The 22,584-nt window shown below is 49.3% G+C and overlaps 1 long non-coding RNA gene across 1 annotated transcript in view; it reads left to right on the forward strand.

Moving 5' to 3' along the window:
* Positions 1-5,281: 5,281 nt before the first annotated feature.
* LOC144327721 (uncharacterized) overlaps positions 5,282-22,584 on the forward strand; it is a 75,918-nt gene continuing 58,615 nt past the window's right edge. The window contains exon 1 of the long non-coding RNA XR_013392782.1: positions 5,282-12,966. This is a non-coding gene — a long non-coding RNA (uncharacterized LOC144327721). The remainder of the gene's footprint in view (positions 12,967-22,584) is intronic.

Raw genomic sequence — 22,584 nt, forward strand, 5'->3', positions numbered from 1 at the left:
CTATATATATATATACCGTATTTTTCGCACTATAGGACGCACTTTTTCCCCTCCAAAAATGAAGGGGAAATGTGTATGCGTCCTATGGTGCGAATGCAGGCTTTTGCTGAAGCCTGGAGAGCGAGAGGGGTCCGTGCGCACTGACCCCTCTCGCTCTCCAGGCTTCAGGAAGCTATCCCAAGTCTTGCAAGCCCGGCGGGATGTCCCGCGGGCTCGCAAGGCTTGCGGGCAGCAGCCTGCACCCAAAAGCTGGGGACAGCGGGGAGGCGCAGAGCCGCCACCCCGCTATTCCCCGACCTGATCTGGAGGCTGGCGGGGGGAGAAGCAAGCCTGCTTCTCCCCCCCCAGCCCCACAAGCTCGGGGGATAGGGGGATGGCGAAGCGCCGCCATCCCGCTATTCCCCGACCTGATCTGGAGGCTGGGGGTGGGAGGAGCAAGCCTGCTTCTCCCCCCCCCCCAGCCCCACAACCTCCAGATCAGGTCGGGAAATAGCGGGATGGCGGCGCTATTTTGGAGGCTGGCGGAAGGCTTCCTCCTCCCCCAGCCCCGCAAGCTCCCAGAGCGATGCCAAAGCTGCGCGCAGCTTCGGCATGGCTCTGGGTCCCGTTCTGGGGGAGGGGGAAGCTCGGGCTTCCCCGCCCCAGCCCCGCGCCTGGCGGGGGGGGGGGGGAATAAATTTTTTTGCCTTTATTTTCCCCCCCCAAATCTAGGTGCGTCCTATGGACCGGTGCGTCCAATAGTCCGAAAAATACGGTATATCTATATATATATATAAATGTTGGAAACAAGCCTCCTTCTTCGGGAGAAGCTGGCAACTCTCCCAGGCTCCCGGCTTGGTGTCCGGTGACCTCCCTGGCTGCAATCCCCGCAGGATCCAGGCTAGGTCTCAATAGGCGACACTTCCCAGCGTGGGAAATGCACACCCCCTCCCTCCTGCTTCCCTGGCAGGGAAAAGAGATAGTCAGAAACGTCTGTTTACATCCTTTATTTCTGACTTTGCAGCACTACAGAAAACATGTCCGTTCACTTCAAAATCCAGCAAACGAGAGAGAGACTTCCTGTACATACGCAAGAGGAAGGTCTCATATTACACTCTTCACAAAGACTTTTCCAGCCTGTGAACTTCCGGGAAGCTTCTTTCCCACAGCTAGCCATATCACATGATGTCAACAAACTGGCTGTCTGCAACTGCGATAAGCTCATATTGTAACAATAAATTCCAACACACTGAGGAGCCTTTGCTGGAAGGCTGCGGGGCTATGCACTTACCTGGGAATCAAACTCACTGAACTTCAAAGAACTTCTGAGAGAATATGTATAGGATTGCACTATAAAGGCCTAAAATTTTGACCAAGACTCATGGGTTTGAGTCCCATGTTGCGTGAAAGATTCCTGCATGACCCTTGGGGTCCCTTCCAACTCTACAATTAGCGAAGTATACATCAATATAAAATAAAAATGTGCTTTTAATGAAAGGGCTTCTGCTGTGCTGTTTTTATTGCCATTATTTGGTTTTACAAGATTTTTATATGTATACACACACAGTTTTAATTCTATCAGTGTTTAATTGCTTTTTAATTGTAGATCCCCCACCCAGGTTTTAGCTTGTCTTCTTTTCATCCGTAAACTGCCTTGGGTCCCCATCAGGGGAAAAGGCAGGGTACAAATAAATGTATAATAATTATAATAATAATTTCAAACTGGGCATTTTTTGTTTTCAATATACAATGCTGGCAAGAGAGAAAGGCCACCCATAACTTAGAGTGCAGAGGTGAAACAAGCATATGATCCCCCAATGAGGGGTGTCATAGAAATTTAATAAAATTAGTTTAATCAATGTAATAATAACATTGCCTTGACCTGCTTGGCTGAAAAATCTTGCATGGCTTCTGGAAAACCCAGTGGAGGCTGTAGCTGAACTGGGGGGGGGGGCACATGCAAACACCTGGCCCATTGTCCCAGGCCTCCTTGCCACTGACATCCTTTCACCCATAATGCTGTGACCTCCAGGTGCTTGGGTCCCTTAGAAACACTGGTGAGGTGAGCTTTCATTTTCTTTTCCCACTGAGGATTGGAAAGAGTTGAAAGATTAGAAATATTTGAAAAAGATGGAGAAGAAGATCCGATACGACCATTAAAGCTAGCTGCCTCTGGTTGCTAACTTTTATTTTGGCAGATTATTATCAAATGGCCCTGGCTTCTTTTTTTAAAGTTTACAAAATAATAATAATAATAATAATAATAATAATAATAATAATCAGATGATGGGCTTATTTCCAATTGTTGTTTTGGGGGATAGAATGCACATTCACCCAAAAACCGCAGAGTTAAATGTTTGTTATCAGCCCAAATCAAGCATAGGTGTTTTGGTTCCATCTCAATAGAAAGAGGACGAACAAGCTTTAATTGTGCTATAGGTGTTCATTCACCCACAAATAGCAAAGCAAAGTGTAATAAGTCTAAACTAGGCAAAAGAGGTTGCTTTGCGTTCCAACTACATAGAAAGAAGAATCTTGGATTTCGCTTATTTCAAGTTGTGTTCTTTGGTGTTTATGCAACATTAACCCAGAAATCGCAAAAGGTATGTAATGAGACCAAAATAACAAAACACCCTCTTTTCACTTTCATATGCGTAGAAAGAAGACGAATAAGGTTTGATTTCAATTCGCATGGTGTTTTTTCGGTGTGCACCAGAATCGCCCCAAACAAAGCAAAAAGGAGTTTTGGTTTCCATCTACACAAAAAGAAGATGATAAAACTCTGTGCTTATTTCAAATTGGTGTTTTTGGGGTGTTTTTGCACATTCACCAAGAATTCGCAGAGTGAAACGTTTGTTATCAGCCCAATTCATGCATCGGTGTTTTGGTTCCATCGCAATAGAAAGTGGACGAATCAGCTTTGATTTTTCTTTCTTTGTTCATTCACCCACAAATAGAAAAGCAAAGTGTAATAAGTCTAAACTATGCAAAAGAGGTTGTTTTGCGTTCGTAGAAAGAAGAATTTTGGATTTCGCTTATTTCAAGTTGTGTTCTTTGGTGTTAATGCAACATTAACCCAGAAATCGCAAAAAGTATGTGTCAGGGGTTCAGGAGCAGAGGGACAGGAAAGGGAGGGATTGGAGACCGAGGGAGAGGAATCCGAGGGAGAGGTCAGCGATGATAGCCGTCCGAGGTCTCTAAGTCTCTCCAGCGAATCAGAGGATTCACAGAAAGGGGCTCCCGTGGTCAGAGCTAGGGGGTTGCCAGAGGGAACACCCCAGGAAGGAGGGGCCAGAGGGGACTCAGAGAGCAGCAGCTGGAAATCGGGACCAGCTTCCCCACCGGAGAGCAGTAAGGGGGAGGAGTCCCAAACATCGGCAGCAGGCAGCTTTCCGTCAGCGGAAGGACATGAGTCAGGGTTAGCCACGCCTGCATCAGAGAGCGAGGAAACGGTCAAAAGGAAGGTCAGGGGCAGCGCGCGCGCGCCAAGTTCAAATGTACAAGAGGGGGGCGCAATGAGCAGCCCGGAGAGGGAGCCGGGTCCCAAAGCCCGGCGAAGAGAGGGGGAGGAGTCCGAAGGGTCCGCTTCCGAGGCGTCCAGGAAGGAAGGCACCCAGGGGGGTAGTAGGACCCAAAGGAGGAAGGAGAAACGTAGAAGGTGGAGTAAGGCTAGAGTCTTAAACTGGTGTACAGGGGGCGGAGACTCAGACGAGGCTTCGCTGGTCTAGGGTCTAGACGTAGAGACGCACACTAGGGTTTGAAAATGGGAACTAAACTTCAATAAAGACTTTGTACAGTTCTGCTGGCTAGCGTTGGTCTTCTGTGAGCTGGGACCTCCGGGCAGTCTCTGACAGTATGTATCAGGGGCTCAGGAGCAGAGGGACAGGAAAGGGAGGAATTAGAGACCGAGGGGGAGGAATCCGAGGGAGAAGTGAGCGATGAGAGCCGCCCGAGGTCTCTAAGTCTCTCCAGCGAATCGGAGGATTCACAGAAAGGCGCTCCCGTGGTCAGAGCTAGGGGGTTGCCAGAGGGAACACCTCAGGAAGGAGGGGCCAGAGGGGACTCAGAGAGCAGCAGCTGGAAATCGGGACCAGCTTCCCCACCGGAGAGCAGTAGGGGGGAGGAGTCCCAGGCATCGGCATCAGGCAGCCTTCCGTCAGCGGAAGGACATGAGTCAGGGTTAGCCACGCCTGCATCAGAGAGCGAGGAAACGGTCAAAAGGAAGGTCGGAGGCAGCGCGCGCGCGCCAAGTTCAAATGTACAAGAGGGTGGCGCAATGAGCAGCCCGGATAGGGAGCCAGGTCCTAAAGCCCGCCGAAGGGAGGGGGAAGAATCCGAGGGGTCCGCCTCCGAAGCGTCCAGGAAGGAAGGGACCCCGGGGGGTGGTAGGACCCAGAGGCGGAAGGAGAGACGGAAAAGGTGGAGTAAGGCTAGACTCTTAAGCTGGTGTACAGGGGGCGGAGACTCAGACGGAGCTTCGCTGGTCTAGTGTCTAGACGTAGAGACGCACGCTAGGGTTTGAAAATGGATAATGTACTTTAATAAAGACTTTTGTATATTACCGCTGGCTAGCGTGGGTCCTCTGTGAGCTGGGACCTGGAGGCAGTCTCTGACAGAAACGTTTGTTATCAGCCCAATTCCTGCATAGCTGTTTTGGTTCTATCGCAATAGAAAGTGGACAAATCAGCTTTGATTTTTCTTTCTCTGTTCATTCACCCACAAATAGCAAAACAAAGTGTAATAAGTCTAAAGAAGGCAAAACAGGTTATTTTGGATTCCAACTACATAGAAAGAAGAATCTTGGATTTCGCTTATTTCAAGTTGTGTTCTTTGGTGTGAATGCAACATCGCAAAAGGTATGTAATGAGACCAAAATAACAAAATACCGTCTTTTCACTTCCATATGCGTGGAAAGAAGACGAATAAGCTATGATTGCGCTTATTTCAATTGGCATGGTGTTGTTTGGGTGTGCACCAGAATCACCCCCAACCAAAGCAAAAAGGCGTTTTGGGTTCCATCTGCATAAAAGTAGATGTTAAAGCTCTGATTGGGGTTATTTCAAATTGGTGTTTTTGGGGTTAGAATGCACATTCACCCAGAAATCCCACACTGAAATCTTTGTTATCAGCCCAATTCATGCATAGGTGTTTTTTATTTCCATCGCAATAGAAAGTGGATGAATCAGCTTTGATTTTTCTTTCTTTGTTCATTCACCCACAAATAGCAAAGTGTAATAAGTCTAAACTATGCAAAAGAGGTTGTTTTGCGTTCCAAGTACGTAGAAAGAAAGAAAGTATTTTACCTCTTTTTTTAATATAAAAATAATCTTTCTACCATTTTTTTTGTACATTACAAGCATTTCTCAAATCCTGCTAAAGTTTTTAGTAGCTTATACAATATAATTTTTTCCTATTCTTTCTTAAATTTAGTCTCTTCCTGGTTTCTGATTTTCCCAGTCAATTTCCAATTTCGCCATATCAACCATTCATCTCTGCTCAGGACTTTATCTTCTTTGCAATAGTATCCACACTGCTGTCATCGCCTACATAAATAGTCATTTCTGCTCCTTTGGAATTTCTGCACCTAAAATACCTGGTGTTATGTATTGAAGTTCTCACCCTGGCCACCTGGAGTATCGTGTATAGTATATAGTATTCACACAGATCCACATCAGTTACTTTAGGCGGGAAACCCTGGGTTGTTGTTGCTACAATGTTGACAGCCGGCTGCCTATAAAAGCAGGCCGGCTGAGCTGTTTGCTATTCTGTTCTGTTCCAGCTTACAAATAAAGAGCTGCTTTGGAGAAATTGCTGTGTTGTCTGCTATGTCTACCCACTATTTAACACCTAATAAAAGACTCTGGATTTTTCGCAAACGTTACTTTAAACATTTTTTTCAATTTATTATAAATCATTTCTCAGAATGCTTTTGTCCACCACATTTCTTTCTCTTTGCATTTCCAACAAACATTTGAAGCAGTTCTAACCCTCCATAATTTTTCCCAAGATGAAAATTGGATATTATGCCCAATATCTTGTGCCAAATATATCATTACCGATTTAACTTTTTCATCTTTGGTATGCCACTTTAGCAACAATTTATACATTTTAGAAAGTAACCACATTATTTTCCATTAAAGATTTTTCAAACCTTGAAATTTCTTTACTGAATCCAATTTTCTTATCTATTTTAAACACATCATTTAATTGATATTGCAACCAGTCTGTTACTGTCTTATATCCTCAAAACTTTTTCAATTTCAATTGTTGCTCTACTTCCATAAGCAACTCTCTATAGGTTGCCCATTCATTTTTTGCATTAGTCTTTCTCAGGGATATCGCTTCCCTGGGGAAAGCCACCATGATGTCTTCTGCTCCAACAAGTTTTTATATTTTCCCCATAAATTGCTTTTTTTACCAAATGTTTCAAAAACCATTTATGCACTTTGGTCTTCTCATACCTTAGATGTGCATCTATCTGCTATCATGACCCTCATAGTCTAGAATATCTGTATTTTTAAAAAGTTATCCATTCCTATAGCCAGTAGGGACATGACACCTCATAATATAATTTCAAATTCGGCAGAGAGAAGCCACCTCTTTCTTTACTATCTGTTAATAGTTTGTATTTAATCTTTGGTTTCTTCCCCTGCCAGATGAATTTAGATACATCTTTTTGCCATTGTTTGAAGCTCCACTGACCACAGGTATTGTTTGAAATAAAAATAACATTCTTGGCAATACTGTTGTCAGGGCTGCCCCAGGTCCCAGCTCACAAGAGACCAACGCCAAGTCCAGTTTATATACAAAGATGTTTATTGCAGTGTATTGTACGCTCCACAGCCGAGGCGCGCAGCCCCACGTCTGTTATGCTTGGACCGCTGAAGTCCCCTCTGAGTCAGTCCCTCCTCTGCACCAGTTTAAGAGGCTTGTGCTGCTCCACCTCTTCCTTTCTTTCCTTTTCCGCAGGGTCTTCCTGCCCCCTGGGGTTTCGCCCCTCCTGGATTCCCCTGACGCGGAATCCCCAGACAGCTCTTCCCCCCTCCTGCGTGCTTTGGGACCTGGCTCCTCCTCCGGGCTCCCTGTTCTTCCGCGCGCCTCCACATTTGAACTTGGCGCGCGTTCGCAACCTCTAACCTTCCTCTTGACAGTTACACTACTCCCTGCACTACTCCCCTCCCTTTCCGGGACGATGTCTTGCTCCGATCTCCCCTCCCTCTCTGCTTTCGGACCTGCTTCCCCTGTCACTCTGGAATCTCCACCCCCTTCACTGCGCTCTGGCGGAGAAGCCGGTCCCGACTCCCAGCTCCCACTTTGGGTTCCCCCGCTGGTCCCCTGCTCCTGACGAGTCCCCCCTGTGACTCCCCTTGGCCTGACCACAGGCGCCCCCTTCTGGGAATCCTCCGATTCACTTGAAAGACTCATGGAATCCCTCAAGTCATTGTCATCCTCTTCCTCGCTGTCCTGGGATTCTTCCCCCTCGCTCTCCATCTCCTCCCTCACCTGTGCCTCTGTCCCTGAACCCCTGACAACTGTACATTCATTTTCATAACTGAAATTCTTCCCCAAAGTGATAAATTCATCCTTCCCCAGACATCCGTAATTTCTTTATCTCTTTCCACGTTGTTACATACCTATCCTTAAAAATATTTATATTCTTGACTGTTAGCCATGCCTTCCCCTTTCCCCTCAATTATCAATTGTGTTGCTACTTGTAGCTCATTTTTATTTTGTTCTGTCATATTTTTCACCAGTAGGTTTGTTTTATTTTTATTTAACTTGAATCCTGCCACCTGTCCGACCTCAGATATTGTGTATATTTGGTATACTCGCCAACAGGTTTCCTACAAGGTCATCTGCAAATGATCTCCTTTTATTTGCTGTGCACCCATCTGTTATACCTTTTATTTCTTCATCAGATCTTTTGTTCCTTGCCAGGGTCTCTAATACAAATATACAATAAACAATAAAATAAACAGTAACTAAAATAAACAATAACAGTGACAGGGGTCAACCCTATCTTGTCCCTTTTGTAATTTTACATTATCCTGTGCCTCATTACATCAATACATCAAGCCCAAATAGGCTCACCACCCAAGCGGGGTGGGGGCGGGAAGTCAATCCTGGCTTTCAGAATGTAGTGATCAGACCATGGCACTTCCACAAGTGAGGACATGATCCTCACCAAAAATCATACTATACCCGCACCAAAAATCAAATCCAGCATGTGGTGAGAGCCCTAATATTGCCATGGAAGACACCAGGTCCAGAGCCTGTGAGGAGGGGGTGGCATCAGCATGGACATTGAAGTCCCCCAAAACCTCCAAGACCCAGCCTGCCACCACATCCAACAGGCCTGACAGGGTGGCTACTGGTGGTTGGTACACCAGCCAGACAGCCAAGCTCTCCTTTGTGCCCCACACTAGGCCAGCACATTCAATGCTGGAGATTGATGGTGATGGCAGAGCCCTGAAAGAGCAATCCTTCTGGATTAACAACGCTAACCCTCCCCCCCGACCCACAGTCCCCGATTGGTGGAGGATGGAGAAACCTGGTGGTGACATCTCATAAAAGGTGAATACTTCGCCTTCGTGCACCCAGGTCTCTGTCACACAAGCCAGGTCAACCCCCAGCGAGATAAGTCTCGCAAGGTGGCAGTTTTATTGCCTATGGACCTGGCATTGCACAGCACCAATGACGGAGGTGGATAATCCCTGCTCATGTCCCTTGGGATGGGGCGTAGCTTGGAAGGGGTTCGAGCATCATCGCATCTCAAAATCCTTCATAGATAATATTTACCCCCACTGCCGTACCTCCCTTGCCCTTTGACGGTGGCAATCCCAGACCCCACGCTAGCCTCCCCTGTAGAGGAATGATAACATAACATCCCTGGGCCAAGTCTCCCAAATTGAAAAGGTATGATATTGAGATGAAAAATCAGCAGGACAAACATCCCCAATAGGTAAAACCCATCCAGCCACACCCCAGGTAGCGAGGGGAGCCCCACACTGGTCCACTAACTGTCAATCCCTCTCTCCCTCATAAGGTAGCCAGGCTATTAACTCTTTCTGTGCCTTTGGGAGTATTAAAGAGGCATGTGCTGTAAAATGGAGGTCACTAGCCAGCAGAGAGCCGCTTCATGTTCAGAGACTCCGTCCGTCCTATCTCACCCTTTGGGTGAGTCATTCTTGTAAGTTTTAGGAGTATTAGGCAAAGGCCCGAGTATAGCCTGGGTGCTTGGTTTCAGCAATCTATCTGCGACATGAAGTTCTTTAGAAGTTGTTGCCATGAGAGTGTCAGAGTTGCCAGGTTCATCTTCTCCATCGCTATCGCTTGGGGAAAGATCAGGGAATTGCATAGTCGTCTTTCCTCGAGATGAAGGGCTATTGGGCATATAGTGTTCCGAGCTATAATGTCCTTATGTTTTGAATTGAGATTTTATGCTCAATTGAGATTTTATGCTCTTTATGCTCAATAATCTCCTCTTCAGTTCTTCTAATTCTTCTAATTCCAAACTCACGGGTTTATCTTCCTCCTTCGTGCAGGTATTGTTTCTTATTGGCGTTTGCTTTGGTTCTCTGCCGGGGACTGGCTGCCTCACTGTCTCATCCTTGAAAACCCTTATCAGGTAAAGAAGGTGAGACCGCCATAAAATGTTTTTCATCTCCATAAGTCGAGATGGAAGAGCTGTCAATCTAAAAGTCATAAATAGGTGTGTGATGTTTCTTATGCTGGGCAGGAAATGGAAATTTTTTAGATCTACTTTTTGGTAATGGCAGGTCACAAGCTGAGATAAGGACGTCATAATTAACCTGCGATTCATCCACTTGTACTCATTTTGATGAATCTCAAGCATTATCTGGTTCACTTGGAGGACCTGGCAAGGCTTTATTTCATCCATGACTTGTACTGATAGTTCGCTGGCATAGTTGTGTCTAATCCTCCTTTTAGCCCTTTGGGCATTTATAGAGGGAGGGCAATTATCCAAGTATTCCTCTATATTAGTTATTTTGGTGAAAATTTCATTCAGTCTTTGAAGAACTAATTAGACCATAGTTTCCGCTGACATCATATAAATCTCTTGGTAAGGGTATATATCTGGAATCTGCTGGAAACAAGTTCCTCTATTTGTCTTGTTCTAAAGACATGGGTGGGTCAGCATTTGGGATGGGGGGGATCCCTCCTACTCCTGTTTTCTGGGTGAAATCATCTCCTTCCTTCTTAGAGTGGGGGAGGGTTCCCCCAGCAACATTACTCACAATTTGCTCTGTTTCCGAGCTAGGAATGAAGGTGTTGGCTTTCTGCCGCTTCTCTGCGTTGGAGGAATTGTGAGTCCCAATTACCGTATTTTTTGCTCTATAAGACTCACTTTTTCCCACCTAAAAAGTAAGGGGAAATGTGTGTGCGTCTTATGGAGCGAATGCAGGCTGCGCAGCTATCCCAGAAGCCAGAACAGCAAGAGGGATTGCTTCTTTCACGCACAGCGATCCCTCCTGCTGTTCTGGCTTCTGAGATTCAGAATATTTTTTTTCTTGTTTTCCTCCTCCAAAAACTTGTGGTCTGGTGCGTCTTACAGAGTGAAAAATATGATATGCTGTTTTGGCTCTTAATGCCTCGTTTTTTCCTTCTAGCAGGCATAATTAGCAGCGGGGTGAGCTCCCGTTGCTCGGTCCCTGCTCCTGCCAACCTAGCAGTTTGAAAGCATGTCAAAGTGCAAGTAAGATAAATAGGTACTGCTCCAGCGGGAAGGTAAATGGTGTTTCAGTGCGCTGCTCTAGTTTGCCAAATGTGGCTTAGTCATGCTGGCCACATGACCCGGAAGCTGTACGCCGGCTCCCTCGGCCAATAAAGCGAGAGGAGTGCGCAATCTCAGAGTCGGCCATGACTGGACCTTATGTTCAATGGATGAAAGCTGTGTGTTAGTTGCAAAGACTGCAGTCTACCTTCTTTAGTGTTCCTTCTTACGCTAAATCGAATTGAGCCATAAAACAGTAGATAATAAAACATTAAAACAGTAGATAATAAAACATTAAAACAATAAACCATTAGGCTAAAAGCAAAGAAAACAAAATGACAACTAAAAATATAAACATAGGGCCAGAAGATGGCTAAAACCTAATTAAAAGCTTAATTGAAGGCAGGAGGTTCTGGCTAGGCTGCTACCTCCGTCGCCATTTTGGCTCACAAATGTTTGTTTGCTGCTGCTGCTGTTTTTATTGTTGATGTTGCTGCTGTGCACGTGTCCTAGGGGTCCTAGGAGGCCATTTTGGATGAAGGCAGAGTGACCGGAAAGAGGCGCCACCAGAGGAGAGGCAAATGAAGACATGCCACCACCGCCATATTGGTTGAGGGCAGTTGGGCCTAGCCTGGCCATTTTGTGGCACTGGTCTCCCTTGTGAGGTGGGCGCCTCATCTCTTGAGGGGTCCCAGGAGACGTTAGGGGTCCCTGTGGAGAAGGAAGGGTGGAGCCCCCCCCATCCCCTCAGGGAGGAGTTCCAACAGTGCCTTAGGGGCCTTGGCCTTTCTCTGGTTTGTTGCTGCTGCTGCTGCTGCTGTTATCATTATCCTCAGTATTATCCTTATTCTCCTCCTCCTTCTCTTCCTTGCAGCATTTCCCTGAGCGCTAAGCTCCTTCAGGAGCTGCCCAGGTAGACTGCCACTGGCACGGGAGGCTCCACCCGAGAGAAGAAGCGCCTAGGAGGCCAGGGTAGCCCCACAAGGTGGGCTTCTGTCCCCCTGGGCGTCTTTTGGGGTACAGGGGCCTCCGCCCTGCCAACCTTTGGCCCCCCTCACCCTGCCGGCTTGCAGATAAGGTGGGGGCGAAGGCCTGCTGGGTGCTGCTGTGAGGACGGCGCGCCTGAGGGGTGCCCTGCTGGGCTGGGGTGAGGGGGGGGCTGTGAATCCCATCCCTCTCTCTGTGCTTTTTATTTCTCTCTCTTCCCTCTTTCATTTCCCAAAGAAGTCCTGGGAATTATAGCTCTGAGCTTCCTTTCAGTGGGTTGGACTAGATGCCTCTTGATGCCCCTTCCATGTCTCCCATGCTCCCTATCTCTCTCACTGTTACTCTCCTTTTAATGGCACTTCCCCCTTTTTTTTCCTAGCTGGGCCTCCGTTTCTTAGCTGGGGAGCCTCCAGGAAGCCAAGTGCTGGCGCCTGCAACTTTGCCTGCGACTGCTGGGATTGCTCTGACAAGATCCATTGACACTAGTTTTGGCGTCACCAAAGGAATCAGGGAGATGTGCTTCAATTCCCCTCGCAGATAGTATTTAACCCATCACGGCATCTCTCAAAGCACCCTGGGAACTGTAGTTTCCTATGGGGGGAGAGAATATTCTGCACAACCTTTCCCAAGGGAACTCTGGGAGTTATAACTCTGAGAGGGTCTCTTTGGGAAACAGAACAAACTACAGTTCCCACGATGTTCCCCAAAGCACCATGGGAACTATTGCTTGCTCTGGGTGTTGAGGGTTGCGAATCCCTTGACAGATCTAGTTCCCAAGCCCATTTCTTTTTCTAGGGAACTCTGGGAACTGTAGCTCATGGGAGGAACATCACTTGGTGTCCTGAATTCTGGGAACTGTAGCTTGCTCAGGGCGCCTGATTCCTTCTCCTTCTAGGCTACCGGAATGGGCTGGAACCGCCAAGTGTCACCTTGGCCTGCGACTTTGAAGGCACCGCCTGCAGCTGGGAGGATGTCAGCATGTCTGGGTACTGGTGGTGCCCAGGGTGGGGCAGAGGCTGGGTGTGCGGCCCCGACTCCCCCTTCAACCACATTCTGGGCACCGACCAGGGTAAACTTGCTTCATTTGAAAGGCAGAGAAGCATTGCTTAGCAGTTAGAGCACCCCTTTGACCTGGCACCCCCCAACCAGGCTGGTACATGAGCACCTCGGAGCAGCGAACCAAGCCGCCTGACTCCGCTCCCTGACCATGAGTGACGCAGCCACAGCCTGTGAACTCCGCACCTGGTACAGTATGGCTGAGAAAGGTAAGCTTGGGGCACTGGTCGGAAAACCAACAGGAGCAGAGCCATGTACTTGGCCTTTTTCCCTGTGTGGAGGAAATGCCACCAGGCACAGTTGTCGTAATTCCGTACATTTCTAAGCTGCAGGACATATCGTGGTGCTATCATATAATTATTATTTATTGATTTCCAGACCACTGACCCGCCTGGTAGGGCCAGCATAATGAAATACCATTCTTATCATGAAATTTACTGATGCCCTGCTTCCCGTCCCCCTTTGGGATTCCTGGCAGCTGACTGATAAAAATGAGAGCAGTTGAGATGAGATGTCATTCTGCAATTCTCGCAGGGGTCAGGCTAGATGACCCCCGGGTCCCATCTCCTCTGTTTATATAACTATGGTTCCCACCTGCAGGGGCCAGGCTAGATGACGCCTGGTTCCTCACCCCTCCGCCCTTCCTGTGCAGGACTCAACGGAAGCTTCCCTGTGGAGCTGAGCCACGGCAACCACATTGTCCCCTGTGGCGAAGCCCTGCCTCATCCTCAGGCACCTGGCGCCCCCTGCTGGCCTACACCGGAAGAGTCCACAGTGCTTTCCAGTTAGGTCTTGGGCTCCTCGCCCTCCCCGGCCGGCTCCTTATCTGGAGCATGTCAAGAGCGCAGGTGACCTTCTCCTCGGTGGCGAGTGTGGCACTGGACAACGTGTAGTTCATGAACTGTGGCCCCCAAAGTAAAGCTTTATTTTCCGCCTCCCCAAAACCTGACCAACCAGATAGATTGCTTGGAGGCAACTCATTAACCGTCCCAACATTTCCAAGTCCCTGGAGCTGCACCCCAGGCAAGCCGTGCCTGCCAAGCAGCTGCGTGGCCCCTGCCCGCACCGAGGACTGTGGCGACAGTGGAGATGAACGGGGTTGCGGTGACCGGTCAAGGGGGCATTCGAGGCCAGGGGAACATTGGCACCACCGGAAGGGAGGGGGTTACCAGGAAACCTCCCAACCAGGCCAAAGCATTTGAGGAGGGTGCAAAGTATGCTGGCTGAAATGGGGCTTACCCTGGGGAAAATCCTGAGCGGAAGTTGCAAGTTGGTGGCCACCACTGCCTCTTGTGGCAGGGAGTTCCATAATGTGCGCTTTGTAAAGAAGTACTTCCTTTCTTTGATGTGTCCTGAATCTTCCAGCGTCCAGCTCCATGAGTTCTACCATTATGAGAGGGAGAAAAACTTTCCTCCATCCACATTCTCCAGGCCATGTCTCATTGGCCTGGAGAAATCACATCTTTGCACAATTTAATGCACAAACAGTCAAAGAACAAATAGGAAATAGGAACAAATAGGAAAACTCCCCTGTGTTTGCTAAATAACCACATCCCTCATTTGTGTTGCTGGGATAAATTTATTTAACACTCTGACGAGCTCACCTGCCAAAACACAGGAGAATATCAACAATCCAGGACAGAAAATTTTACCCATAGTGTTTTGTTTTTCCAGAATCAGCTAAAACAGAAGGGAGAGGTCACCCGTTAACCTGTAAGGGAGCAAATATTCCTTTGAGAAGTTTCTCCCGAAATGGAAGGCACATGAGACTCTGTAATTCTCTTCTTTGGGAGGTGGGTGTCGTGCAAAGTGGCCTTGGTGAGCTGGATGCGAAGGAGGCACGTCCCAGGCCTTTGAACTGTAACAAGGACAACCTGGGAGGATCTCTCACCTACTGTGCCTGCACCTCCTCACTCTCTCAATCGCTCTGCTCCCAGCCGAGAACAAAGACCAACCTCTCTTGTGGGGTTAATGTTACATATGGTGTTCCCATTATTTAGGGACTGGTGATTCGCTTCATCATTAGGGTCCAGACTGAGGTTCCCAGGGTGGCACGTGGACTCCATGGCACCCTCTTAGCACTCACCAAGGCCCCCTCTTAAAAAAGTTTCCCCAAAATCTGTTAGTTTTTACAGTGCTACAAGACCATTTGTTTTGGCAGTTGAGGGATTATTTATTTATTTATTTATTTATATTGCCCTTTATTTTACATCACTGTAAATTATTAAATAATAAAAAATAGTGTTTGTTATTTAAATCAATCCATATAGCTCATTGGGCAGAGCACAAGACTCTTAATCTCAGGGCCATCCTTTGAGCCCCATGTTCCCAGAGTTCCCTGGCAAGAAGGGAACCCTACCCCTAACAAAATCCTAACCCTAACCCAGGGGTTGGCAAGGCCATGGGCCAGATCACTCCCACAGAAATCGCATCTGTGTGTGTCTGCGGCTCTGGAAATTGCTTCTGCGCATGCCCAGACGCCGAAAATCACTGTGACAGCTCAGTCTGTAGAGCAGGAGACTTTCCATCTCAAAGACCTGGGTTTGAGGGGCAAAAAGATTCTTCCCTTGCAGAGGGTTGGACTACAAAAAGACCTTTGCTTTCCTGCTCTCTCCCAAACTGGGAAACTCCCAATGGAAAGTGCTCTGACCTTTCTCTTTTTCTTCATAGGGGTTTTCACACCGTACAGTATCTGCTCTCTGACCGGGCTTGGTTTAAAAGCCTCCAAATATTCCTTGGATCGAGCAGTGCTAATATTTGCTCTGCTAATCTTTCCACCAAACTGGCCAGCTTCTGGATTAAACACTGGATGAAATGCAGATTACGTTCTGTATTTAAAACAAATGTCAAATCAATAAAAAATTTTCAGGAGAAATGCTAAAAATATAATTGAGAAGAGACAATTTAAGGAAAATTCACCAGAAAGTATTCCTCTTTGTTGCGGTTAGTGGCTGTGGACATGGCATAACATTACAGTACATGACTCCACCCCCCAAGAATCATGGGAACTGTAGTTTGCCCCTAAACTATAAGTCTCAGCACAACACATGACTGGCTTATCATAGAGACCACTGCATGCAAAAACTTGTGGTGCTAGAAGATCTTGCGCCTTATATTTACCCTGGGATCCCAACCACCCCTGCCCAGGACACCAGAGTCAACTCTACGGCTGCAAATATAACATTTGAAGTGTTTAAGGTGCATTATACAAATGTGACACTAGATGGCAATTGTGAGGTTATGGCAAATTCAATATATTCTTCAAAACACCTTTTTTTTTTAAAGTGTTTTCATTTTTTAGATTCCACCACTCACACAGGTTCAACGGAGTTCCTGTCCATCTGAAGATCATAAGGCCTTTTGTGCCTATATCAATCCCTCAGTTGGTAAAATCAAAGAAGTACAAAATACTTTACAACTCTCTCTCTCTCACACACACTCTCTCTCTCTCTCTCTCTCTCTCTCTATATATATATATATATATATTGTCAGAGACTGCCCGCAGGTCCCAGCTCACAGAAGACCAACGCTAGCCAGCAGAACTGTACAAAGTCTTTATTGAAGTTTAGTTCCCATTTTCAAACCCTAGCGTGCGTCTCTACGTCTAGACCCTAGACCAGCGAAGCCTCGTCTGAGTCTCCGCCCCCTGTACACCAGTTTAAGACTCTAGCCTTACTCCACCTTCTACGTTTCTCCTTCCTCCTCTGGGTCCTACTACCCCCCTGGGTGCCTTCCTTCCTGGACGCCTCGGAAGCGGACCCTTCGGACTCCTCCCCCTCTCTTCGCCGGGCTTTGGGACCCGGCTCCCTCTCCGGGCTGCTCATTGCGCCCCCCTCTTGTACATTTGAACTTGGCGCGCGCGCGCTGCCCCTGACCTTCCTTTTGACCGTTTCCTCGCTCTCTGATGCAGGCGTGGCTAACCCTGACTCATGTCCTTCCGCTGACGGAAAGCTGCCTGCTGCCGATGTTTGGGACTCCTCCCCCTTACTGCTCTCCGGTGGGGAAACTGGTCCCGATTTCCAGCTGCTGCTCTCTGAGTCCCCTCTGGCCCCTCCTTCCTGGGGTGTTCCCTCTGGCAACCCCCTAGCTCTGACCACGGGAGCCCCTTTCTGTGAATCCTCTGATTCGCTGGAGAGACTTAGAGACCTCGGACGGCTATCATCGCTGACCTCTCCCTCGGATTCCTCTCCCTCGGTCTCCAATCCCTCCCTTTCCTGTCCCTCTGCTCCTGAACCCCTGACATCCATCCCCCCCTCGAAGCCCCCCCTTCCCCCCTCCCCTCCTTCCGGTGTGGGTACTGGGTGCTCCGTCGTAGCGGGGGTGCGTGCAGGATACAGTTCGTCCCCCATGTACTCGTCGACCTCGCTCTCCTCTGCCTCCATCTCTCTGTCTCCGTGCTCGAACCCCACGTTGTCCCCCAACACGTCCATGTCCGTCTCGCCCCCCTCCCCCTCTTCGGGTGGTCCCAGCCAAGGACCCCGCAGCCACTTCCTGCACCACTGCTCCTCTGGTTGATCGTCCCACCAATACGAGTGGTCTGAGGCAGACCCTGGTGGCGAACCCACCTGGGAGCTCGGGACTGGTGCCTGTTCCTCGTCCGAGGCGAACCCCTGGAATGTGCTGGCTGAAAGAGTGGGTGTGAAGAGCCAGTCGTCGAAATACTCTGCTGGCATGGGCCTGTGCGGGAAGATGGCATGAAACTCCTCTTTGAGCAGAGGCTCCTCCAAGGCATAGTCCGGTACCCAGCTGTTGGCACTGGCCGGGGTACCCTCTCTGGCTAGGAGATATTCTACTCCCTCTTCCCCCCATCTCGAGTCTAAAATCTCTGTGACCTCGTTGATGTGCCCCCTCCTAGGCGACCCCCCCTTTCTGGGCCCTTCTCTGAGCGGGTCTGGTGCTGTGTCTGGCTCCTGAAATCTATGAGGTGCTTTGTAGGGCGTGAGCACCGATCTATGGAACACCGGATGCATTCTGGAACCTTCCGGAAGAGCCAACCGGAAGGCCACTGGATTGACCTGTGCCTGGACTTGGTAAGGTCCTAGCTGCTTATGCCCTAGCTTCTTCTTCGCTAACGATCTGGTCGGCACTGCTTGCGCTGCTAACCAGACCCAGTCTCCCACCTGTATGTCTTCCCCAACTCTTCTGTGTCTGTCAGCCTGCACCTTGTATGCGTGCTTTGCTAGTTCTAACTGCCTCCTGAGTTGTTCTTGGACTTCCTGCAACTCCGACGCTAAGGCTTCCGCTGCCTGTGGCTCCCCCTCCCCCACTCTCTCTAAACCCGGGAAGGTTCTGGGATGCCTCCCGTTGTTGGCGAAGAACGGCGTCACCCCCGTCGACACGTGCTTCGTATTGTTGTAAGCGAACTCGGCGAGTGGCAGGTAGTCCACCCATGTCGTGGGCTGCTGATTGGCGTAGCATCTCAGGTACTGCTGCATGATGGCGTTGACCCTCTCCGCTTGCCCGTTGGTCTGAGGGTGTCTCGCCGACGCCAAATTGACTTTGACGTTCAGAATGCCCATCAGCTTCTGCCAGAAGTTCGAGATGAACTGTCGCCCCCGGTCGGAGAGAATAGACCGTGGCAGACCGTGGACTTTGAACACGTGGTCTATGAACAGTTTGGCGGTCTGCTCTGCCGTGGCTACCTTCGCACACGGAATGAAGTGTGCCATTTTAGTAAACATGTCCACCACCACTAGCACTGCTGTCTTTCCCCTCGAGCTGGGCAGATCCGTGACGAAGTCCAGGGCCACCCTCTCCCACGGTTCAGACAGTGTCTGCAGCGGTTCCAGCAGTCCCGCCGGCGGTTTGTGAACTGACTTGGCCCTTTGGCAGGTGTCACATCTCGAGACGTAATCCGCTACTTCCCCCCGCATCTTGGGCCACCAAAAGTCTCTGGCTACTAGTTCGACAGTCTTTTCTTTGCCAAAGTGCCCGGCGGTGGGAGCGTCGTGTAGCTGCTGCAGGACCCTTGCGCGGAGGTCGTCTCCCGGCACGTAGAGTGCTCCCTTGTGGAGGAGCAACCCATCGCGTATCTGGAACTCGTCGGCCCTCGCTGTGCCCCTGTGCACCTCCTCCATCTTGGCCTGTGCGAATGGGTCTTCCCGCAGCGCGCGACGTACGGCGTCCAGGTCCACGGTTGCCGACGCGCATGCCCACGCTTCCGGTGCGAAAATGTGCTTGGCCGCCGACGGTGCCGCCTCCTCAAGGTATTGCGGCTTTCTGGACAATGCATCCGCCATCACGTTGTTGTCGCCTGGGATGTACTCTATCTTGAAGTCGAAGTCCGCGAAGAACTCTGCCCATCTAATGTGTCTCTGGTTGAGGAACCTAGCCGTGCGCCAGTACTCCAGATTCTTGTGGTCCGTGTGGACCTGCACTGTATGTCTGGCTCCGATGAGGAAGTGCCTCCATGCCTTGAATGCTGCATGTATGGCTAGCAACTCCCTGTCCCAGATAGTGTAATTCTGCTCCAACTTGCTGAGCTTCCTCGAGTAGAAGGCGCACGGCCTCCAGTCCCCCTGCTGGTCTTGTTGCAACAGGACAGCTCCCACGGCTCTGTCTGAGGCGTCTGTCTCCACCCTCATGGGTCTGCTGGGATTCACATGCAGCAGCTGCTCTTCGGACGCGAAGAGACGCTTGAGTTTCTGAAAGGACTGCTCCGCTTGCTCCGTCCAGATGAATTTCTTCTTCTTGGAGCTGAGCGTGTCGGTGATGGCCGCTGTCTGCATGGCAAATCCCTTGATGAATTTGCGGTAAAAGTTGGCAAAGCCGACAAACCGCTGGACTTCCTTCCGATTGCGTGGGCTTTTCCAATCCAAAACTGCGCGAACCTTGGCGCTGTCCATGGCGAGCCCCTTGTCCGACAACTTGTAGCCTAGGAAATCCACCTCCGTCACGTCGAACTGGCACTTCTCCAGCTTGGCGTACAGCCTGTGCTCCTTCAGTCTCTGCAGAACCTCCCTGACATCCCTCTCGTGCGCTTCTCTCGATTCTGAAAAAATCAGGATGTCGTCCAGGAAGCATACGCACTTCTTGTAAAGGAGCCCCGCCAGCACATGATGCATAAAGGCTTGGAAAGTGTGAGAGCCATTTTGTAATCCGAAGGGCATAACTCTGTATTCGTAGGTGCCCAGTGGCGTGAACATGGCCGTCTTCCACTCGTCGCCGTCGCGCATGCGAATCAGGTTGTACGCCCCACGTAGATCCAACTTGGTGAAAACGCGTCTGTCAGGGGTTCAGGAACACCCCTCATTGGGGGATCATATGCTTGTTTCACCTCTGCACTCTAAGTTATGGGTGGCCTTTCTCTCTTGCCAGCATTGTATATTGAAAACAAAAAATGCCCAGTTTGAAATTATTATTATAATTATTATACATTTATTTGTACCCTGCCTTTTCCCCTGATGGGGACCCAAGGCAGTTTACGGATGAAAAGAAGACAAGCTAAAACCTGGGTGGGGGATCTACAATTAAAAAGCAATTAAACACTGATAGAATTAAAACTGTGTGTGTATACATATAAAAATCTTGTAAAACCAAATAATGGCAATAAAAACAGCACAGCAGAAGCCCTTTCATTAAAAGCACATTTTTATTTTATATTGATGTATACTTCGCTAATTGTAGAGTTGGAAGGGACCCCAAGGGTCATGCAGGAATCTTTCACGCAACATGGGACTCAAACCCATGAGTCTTGGTCAAAATTTTAGGCCTTTATAGTGCAATCCTATACATATTCTCTCAGAAGTTCTTTGAAGTTCAGTGAGTTTGATTCCCAGGTAAGTGCATAGCCCCGCAGCCTTCCAGCAAAGGCTCCTCAGTGTGTTGGAATTTATTGTTACAATATGAGCTTATCGCAGTTGCAGACAGCCAGTTTGTTGACATCATGTGATATGGCTAGCTGTGGGAAAGAAGCTTCCCGGAAGTTCACAGGCTGGAAAAGTCTTTGTGAAGAGTGTAATATGAGACCTTCCTCTTGCGTATGTACAGGAAGTCTCTCTCTCGTTTGCTGGATTTTGAAGTGAACGGACATGTTTTCTGTAGTGCTGCAAAGTCAGAAATAAAGGATGTAAACAGACGTTTCTGACTATCTCTTTTCCCTGCCAGGGAAGCAGGAGGGAGGGGGTGTGCATTTCCCACGCTGGGAAGTGTCGCCTATTGAGACCTAGCCTGGATCCTGCGGGGATTGCAGCCAGGGAGGTCACCGGACACCAAGCCGGGAGCCTGGGAGAGTTGCCAGCTTCTCCCGAAGAAGGAGGCTTGTTTCCAACATTTATATATATATATATATGTCAGGGGTTCAGGAGCAGAGGGACAGGAAAGGGAGGGATTGGAGACCGAGGGAGAGGAATCCGAGGGAGAGGTCAGCGATGATAGCCGTCCGAGGTCTCTAAGTCTCTCCAGCGAATCAGAGGATTCACAGAAAGGGGCTCCCGTGGTCAGAGCTAGGGGGTTGCCAGAGGGAACACCCCAGGAAGGAGGGGCCAGAGGGGACTCAGAGAGCAGCAGCTGGAAATCGGGACCAGCTTCCCCACCGGAGAGCAGTAAGGGGGAGGAGTCCCAAACATCGGCAGCAGGCAGCTTTCCGTCAGCGGAAGGACATGAGTCAGGGTTAGCCACGCCTGCATCAGAGAGCGAGGAAACGGTCAAAAGGAAGGTCAGGGGCAGCGCGCACGCCAAGTTCAAATGTACAAGAGGGGGGCGCAATGAGCAGCCCGGAGAGGGAGCCGGGTCCCAAAGCCCGGCGAAGAGAGGGGGAGGAGTCCGAAGGGTCCACTTCCGAGGCGTCCAGGAAGGAAGGCACCCAGGGGGGTAGTAGGACCCAGAGGAGGAAGGAGAAACGTAGAAGGTGGAGTAAGGCTAGAGTCTTAAACTGGTGTACAGGGGGCGGAGACTCAGACGAGGCTTCGCTGGTCTAGGGTCTAGACGTAGAGACGCACGCTAGGGTTTGAAAATGGGAACTAAACTTCAATAAAGACTTTGTACAGTTCTGCTGGCTAGCGTTGGTCTTCTGTGAGCTGGGACCTCCGGGCAGTCTCTGACAGTAAGCCTCGTCTCAAGTTTCATCGGTTTTCTTCGCCTCAAGCATCGCTGCGGGAGCGAGGCAGGGAGGGCAGGAGACTGGTGCCTTGCGAGCTCACAAAAGTCAGGGGAGATGACTACAGAACAGAAAATAGCTTCCCTGCAAGAAGCGGTGACACAACTCAGCGCTGAAATAATCGCATCCAGGAAGAGAGAGGAAGAAGCGGCAGCTGCCTGCAGAGATCTTCAAGCCAGGTTGGAAGGGCTTGTGAAGCAGGGGCTACCGGGACCCAGATCCGAGGGGATTGGGCTGGGGAAGAGAGGAGGCAGCATTGTATCTCATTTTGATGGGAATTTGCAGCAGTACCCCAATTTCCGAGCAGATGTGCTGTTTGCGCTGAAGCTGCTGGATAGAGACTTTAGAGATGAGCGGGAGAAAGTGGGGTTTATTTTGTCTCATCTGCATGGGGACGCGAAAGCATGGCTGCGCAATCTGTGGAGGGATAATGATCCAGCGCTCCAAAGCGCAGATGCATTCATTAAAGCAATGGACTCCTGTTTCTTATCCACCATAGACATTGACATTGCCCGGAAAGATATATTTGGGCTAAGACAAGGGAAAGCCAGCGTAAGGCAGTATCATTCCCGGTTTTTTGCATTGGTCAACGCGCTGAATTGGGATAAGGATTCTCCGCCAGTTAGAGACCTTTTTTTGGAGGGATTGAACCCACAAATCAAGGATGAGATGGCACGGGGAGAGAGACCCACAACCACTCAGCAAGTGGTGGAAAGAGCGTTGTCGATTG

Source organism: Podarcis muralis, chromosome 5, assembly GCF_964188315.1.
Source record: "Podarcis muralis chromosome 5, rPodMur119.hap1.1, whole genome shotgun sequence".
NCBI lineage: Eukaryota > Metazoa > Chordata > Lepidosauria > Squamata > Lacertidae > Podarcis > Podarcis muralis.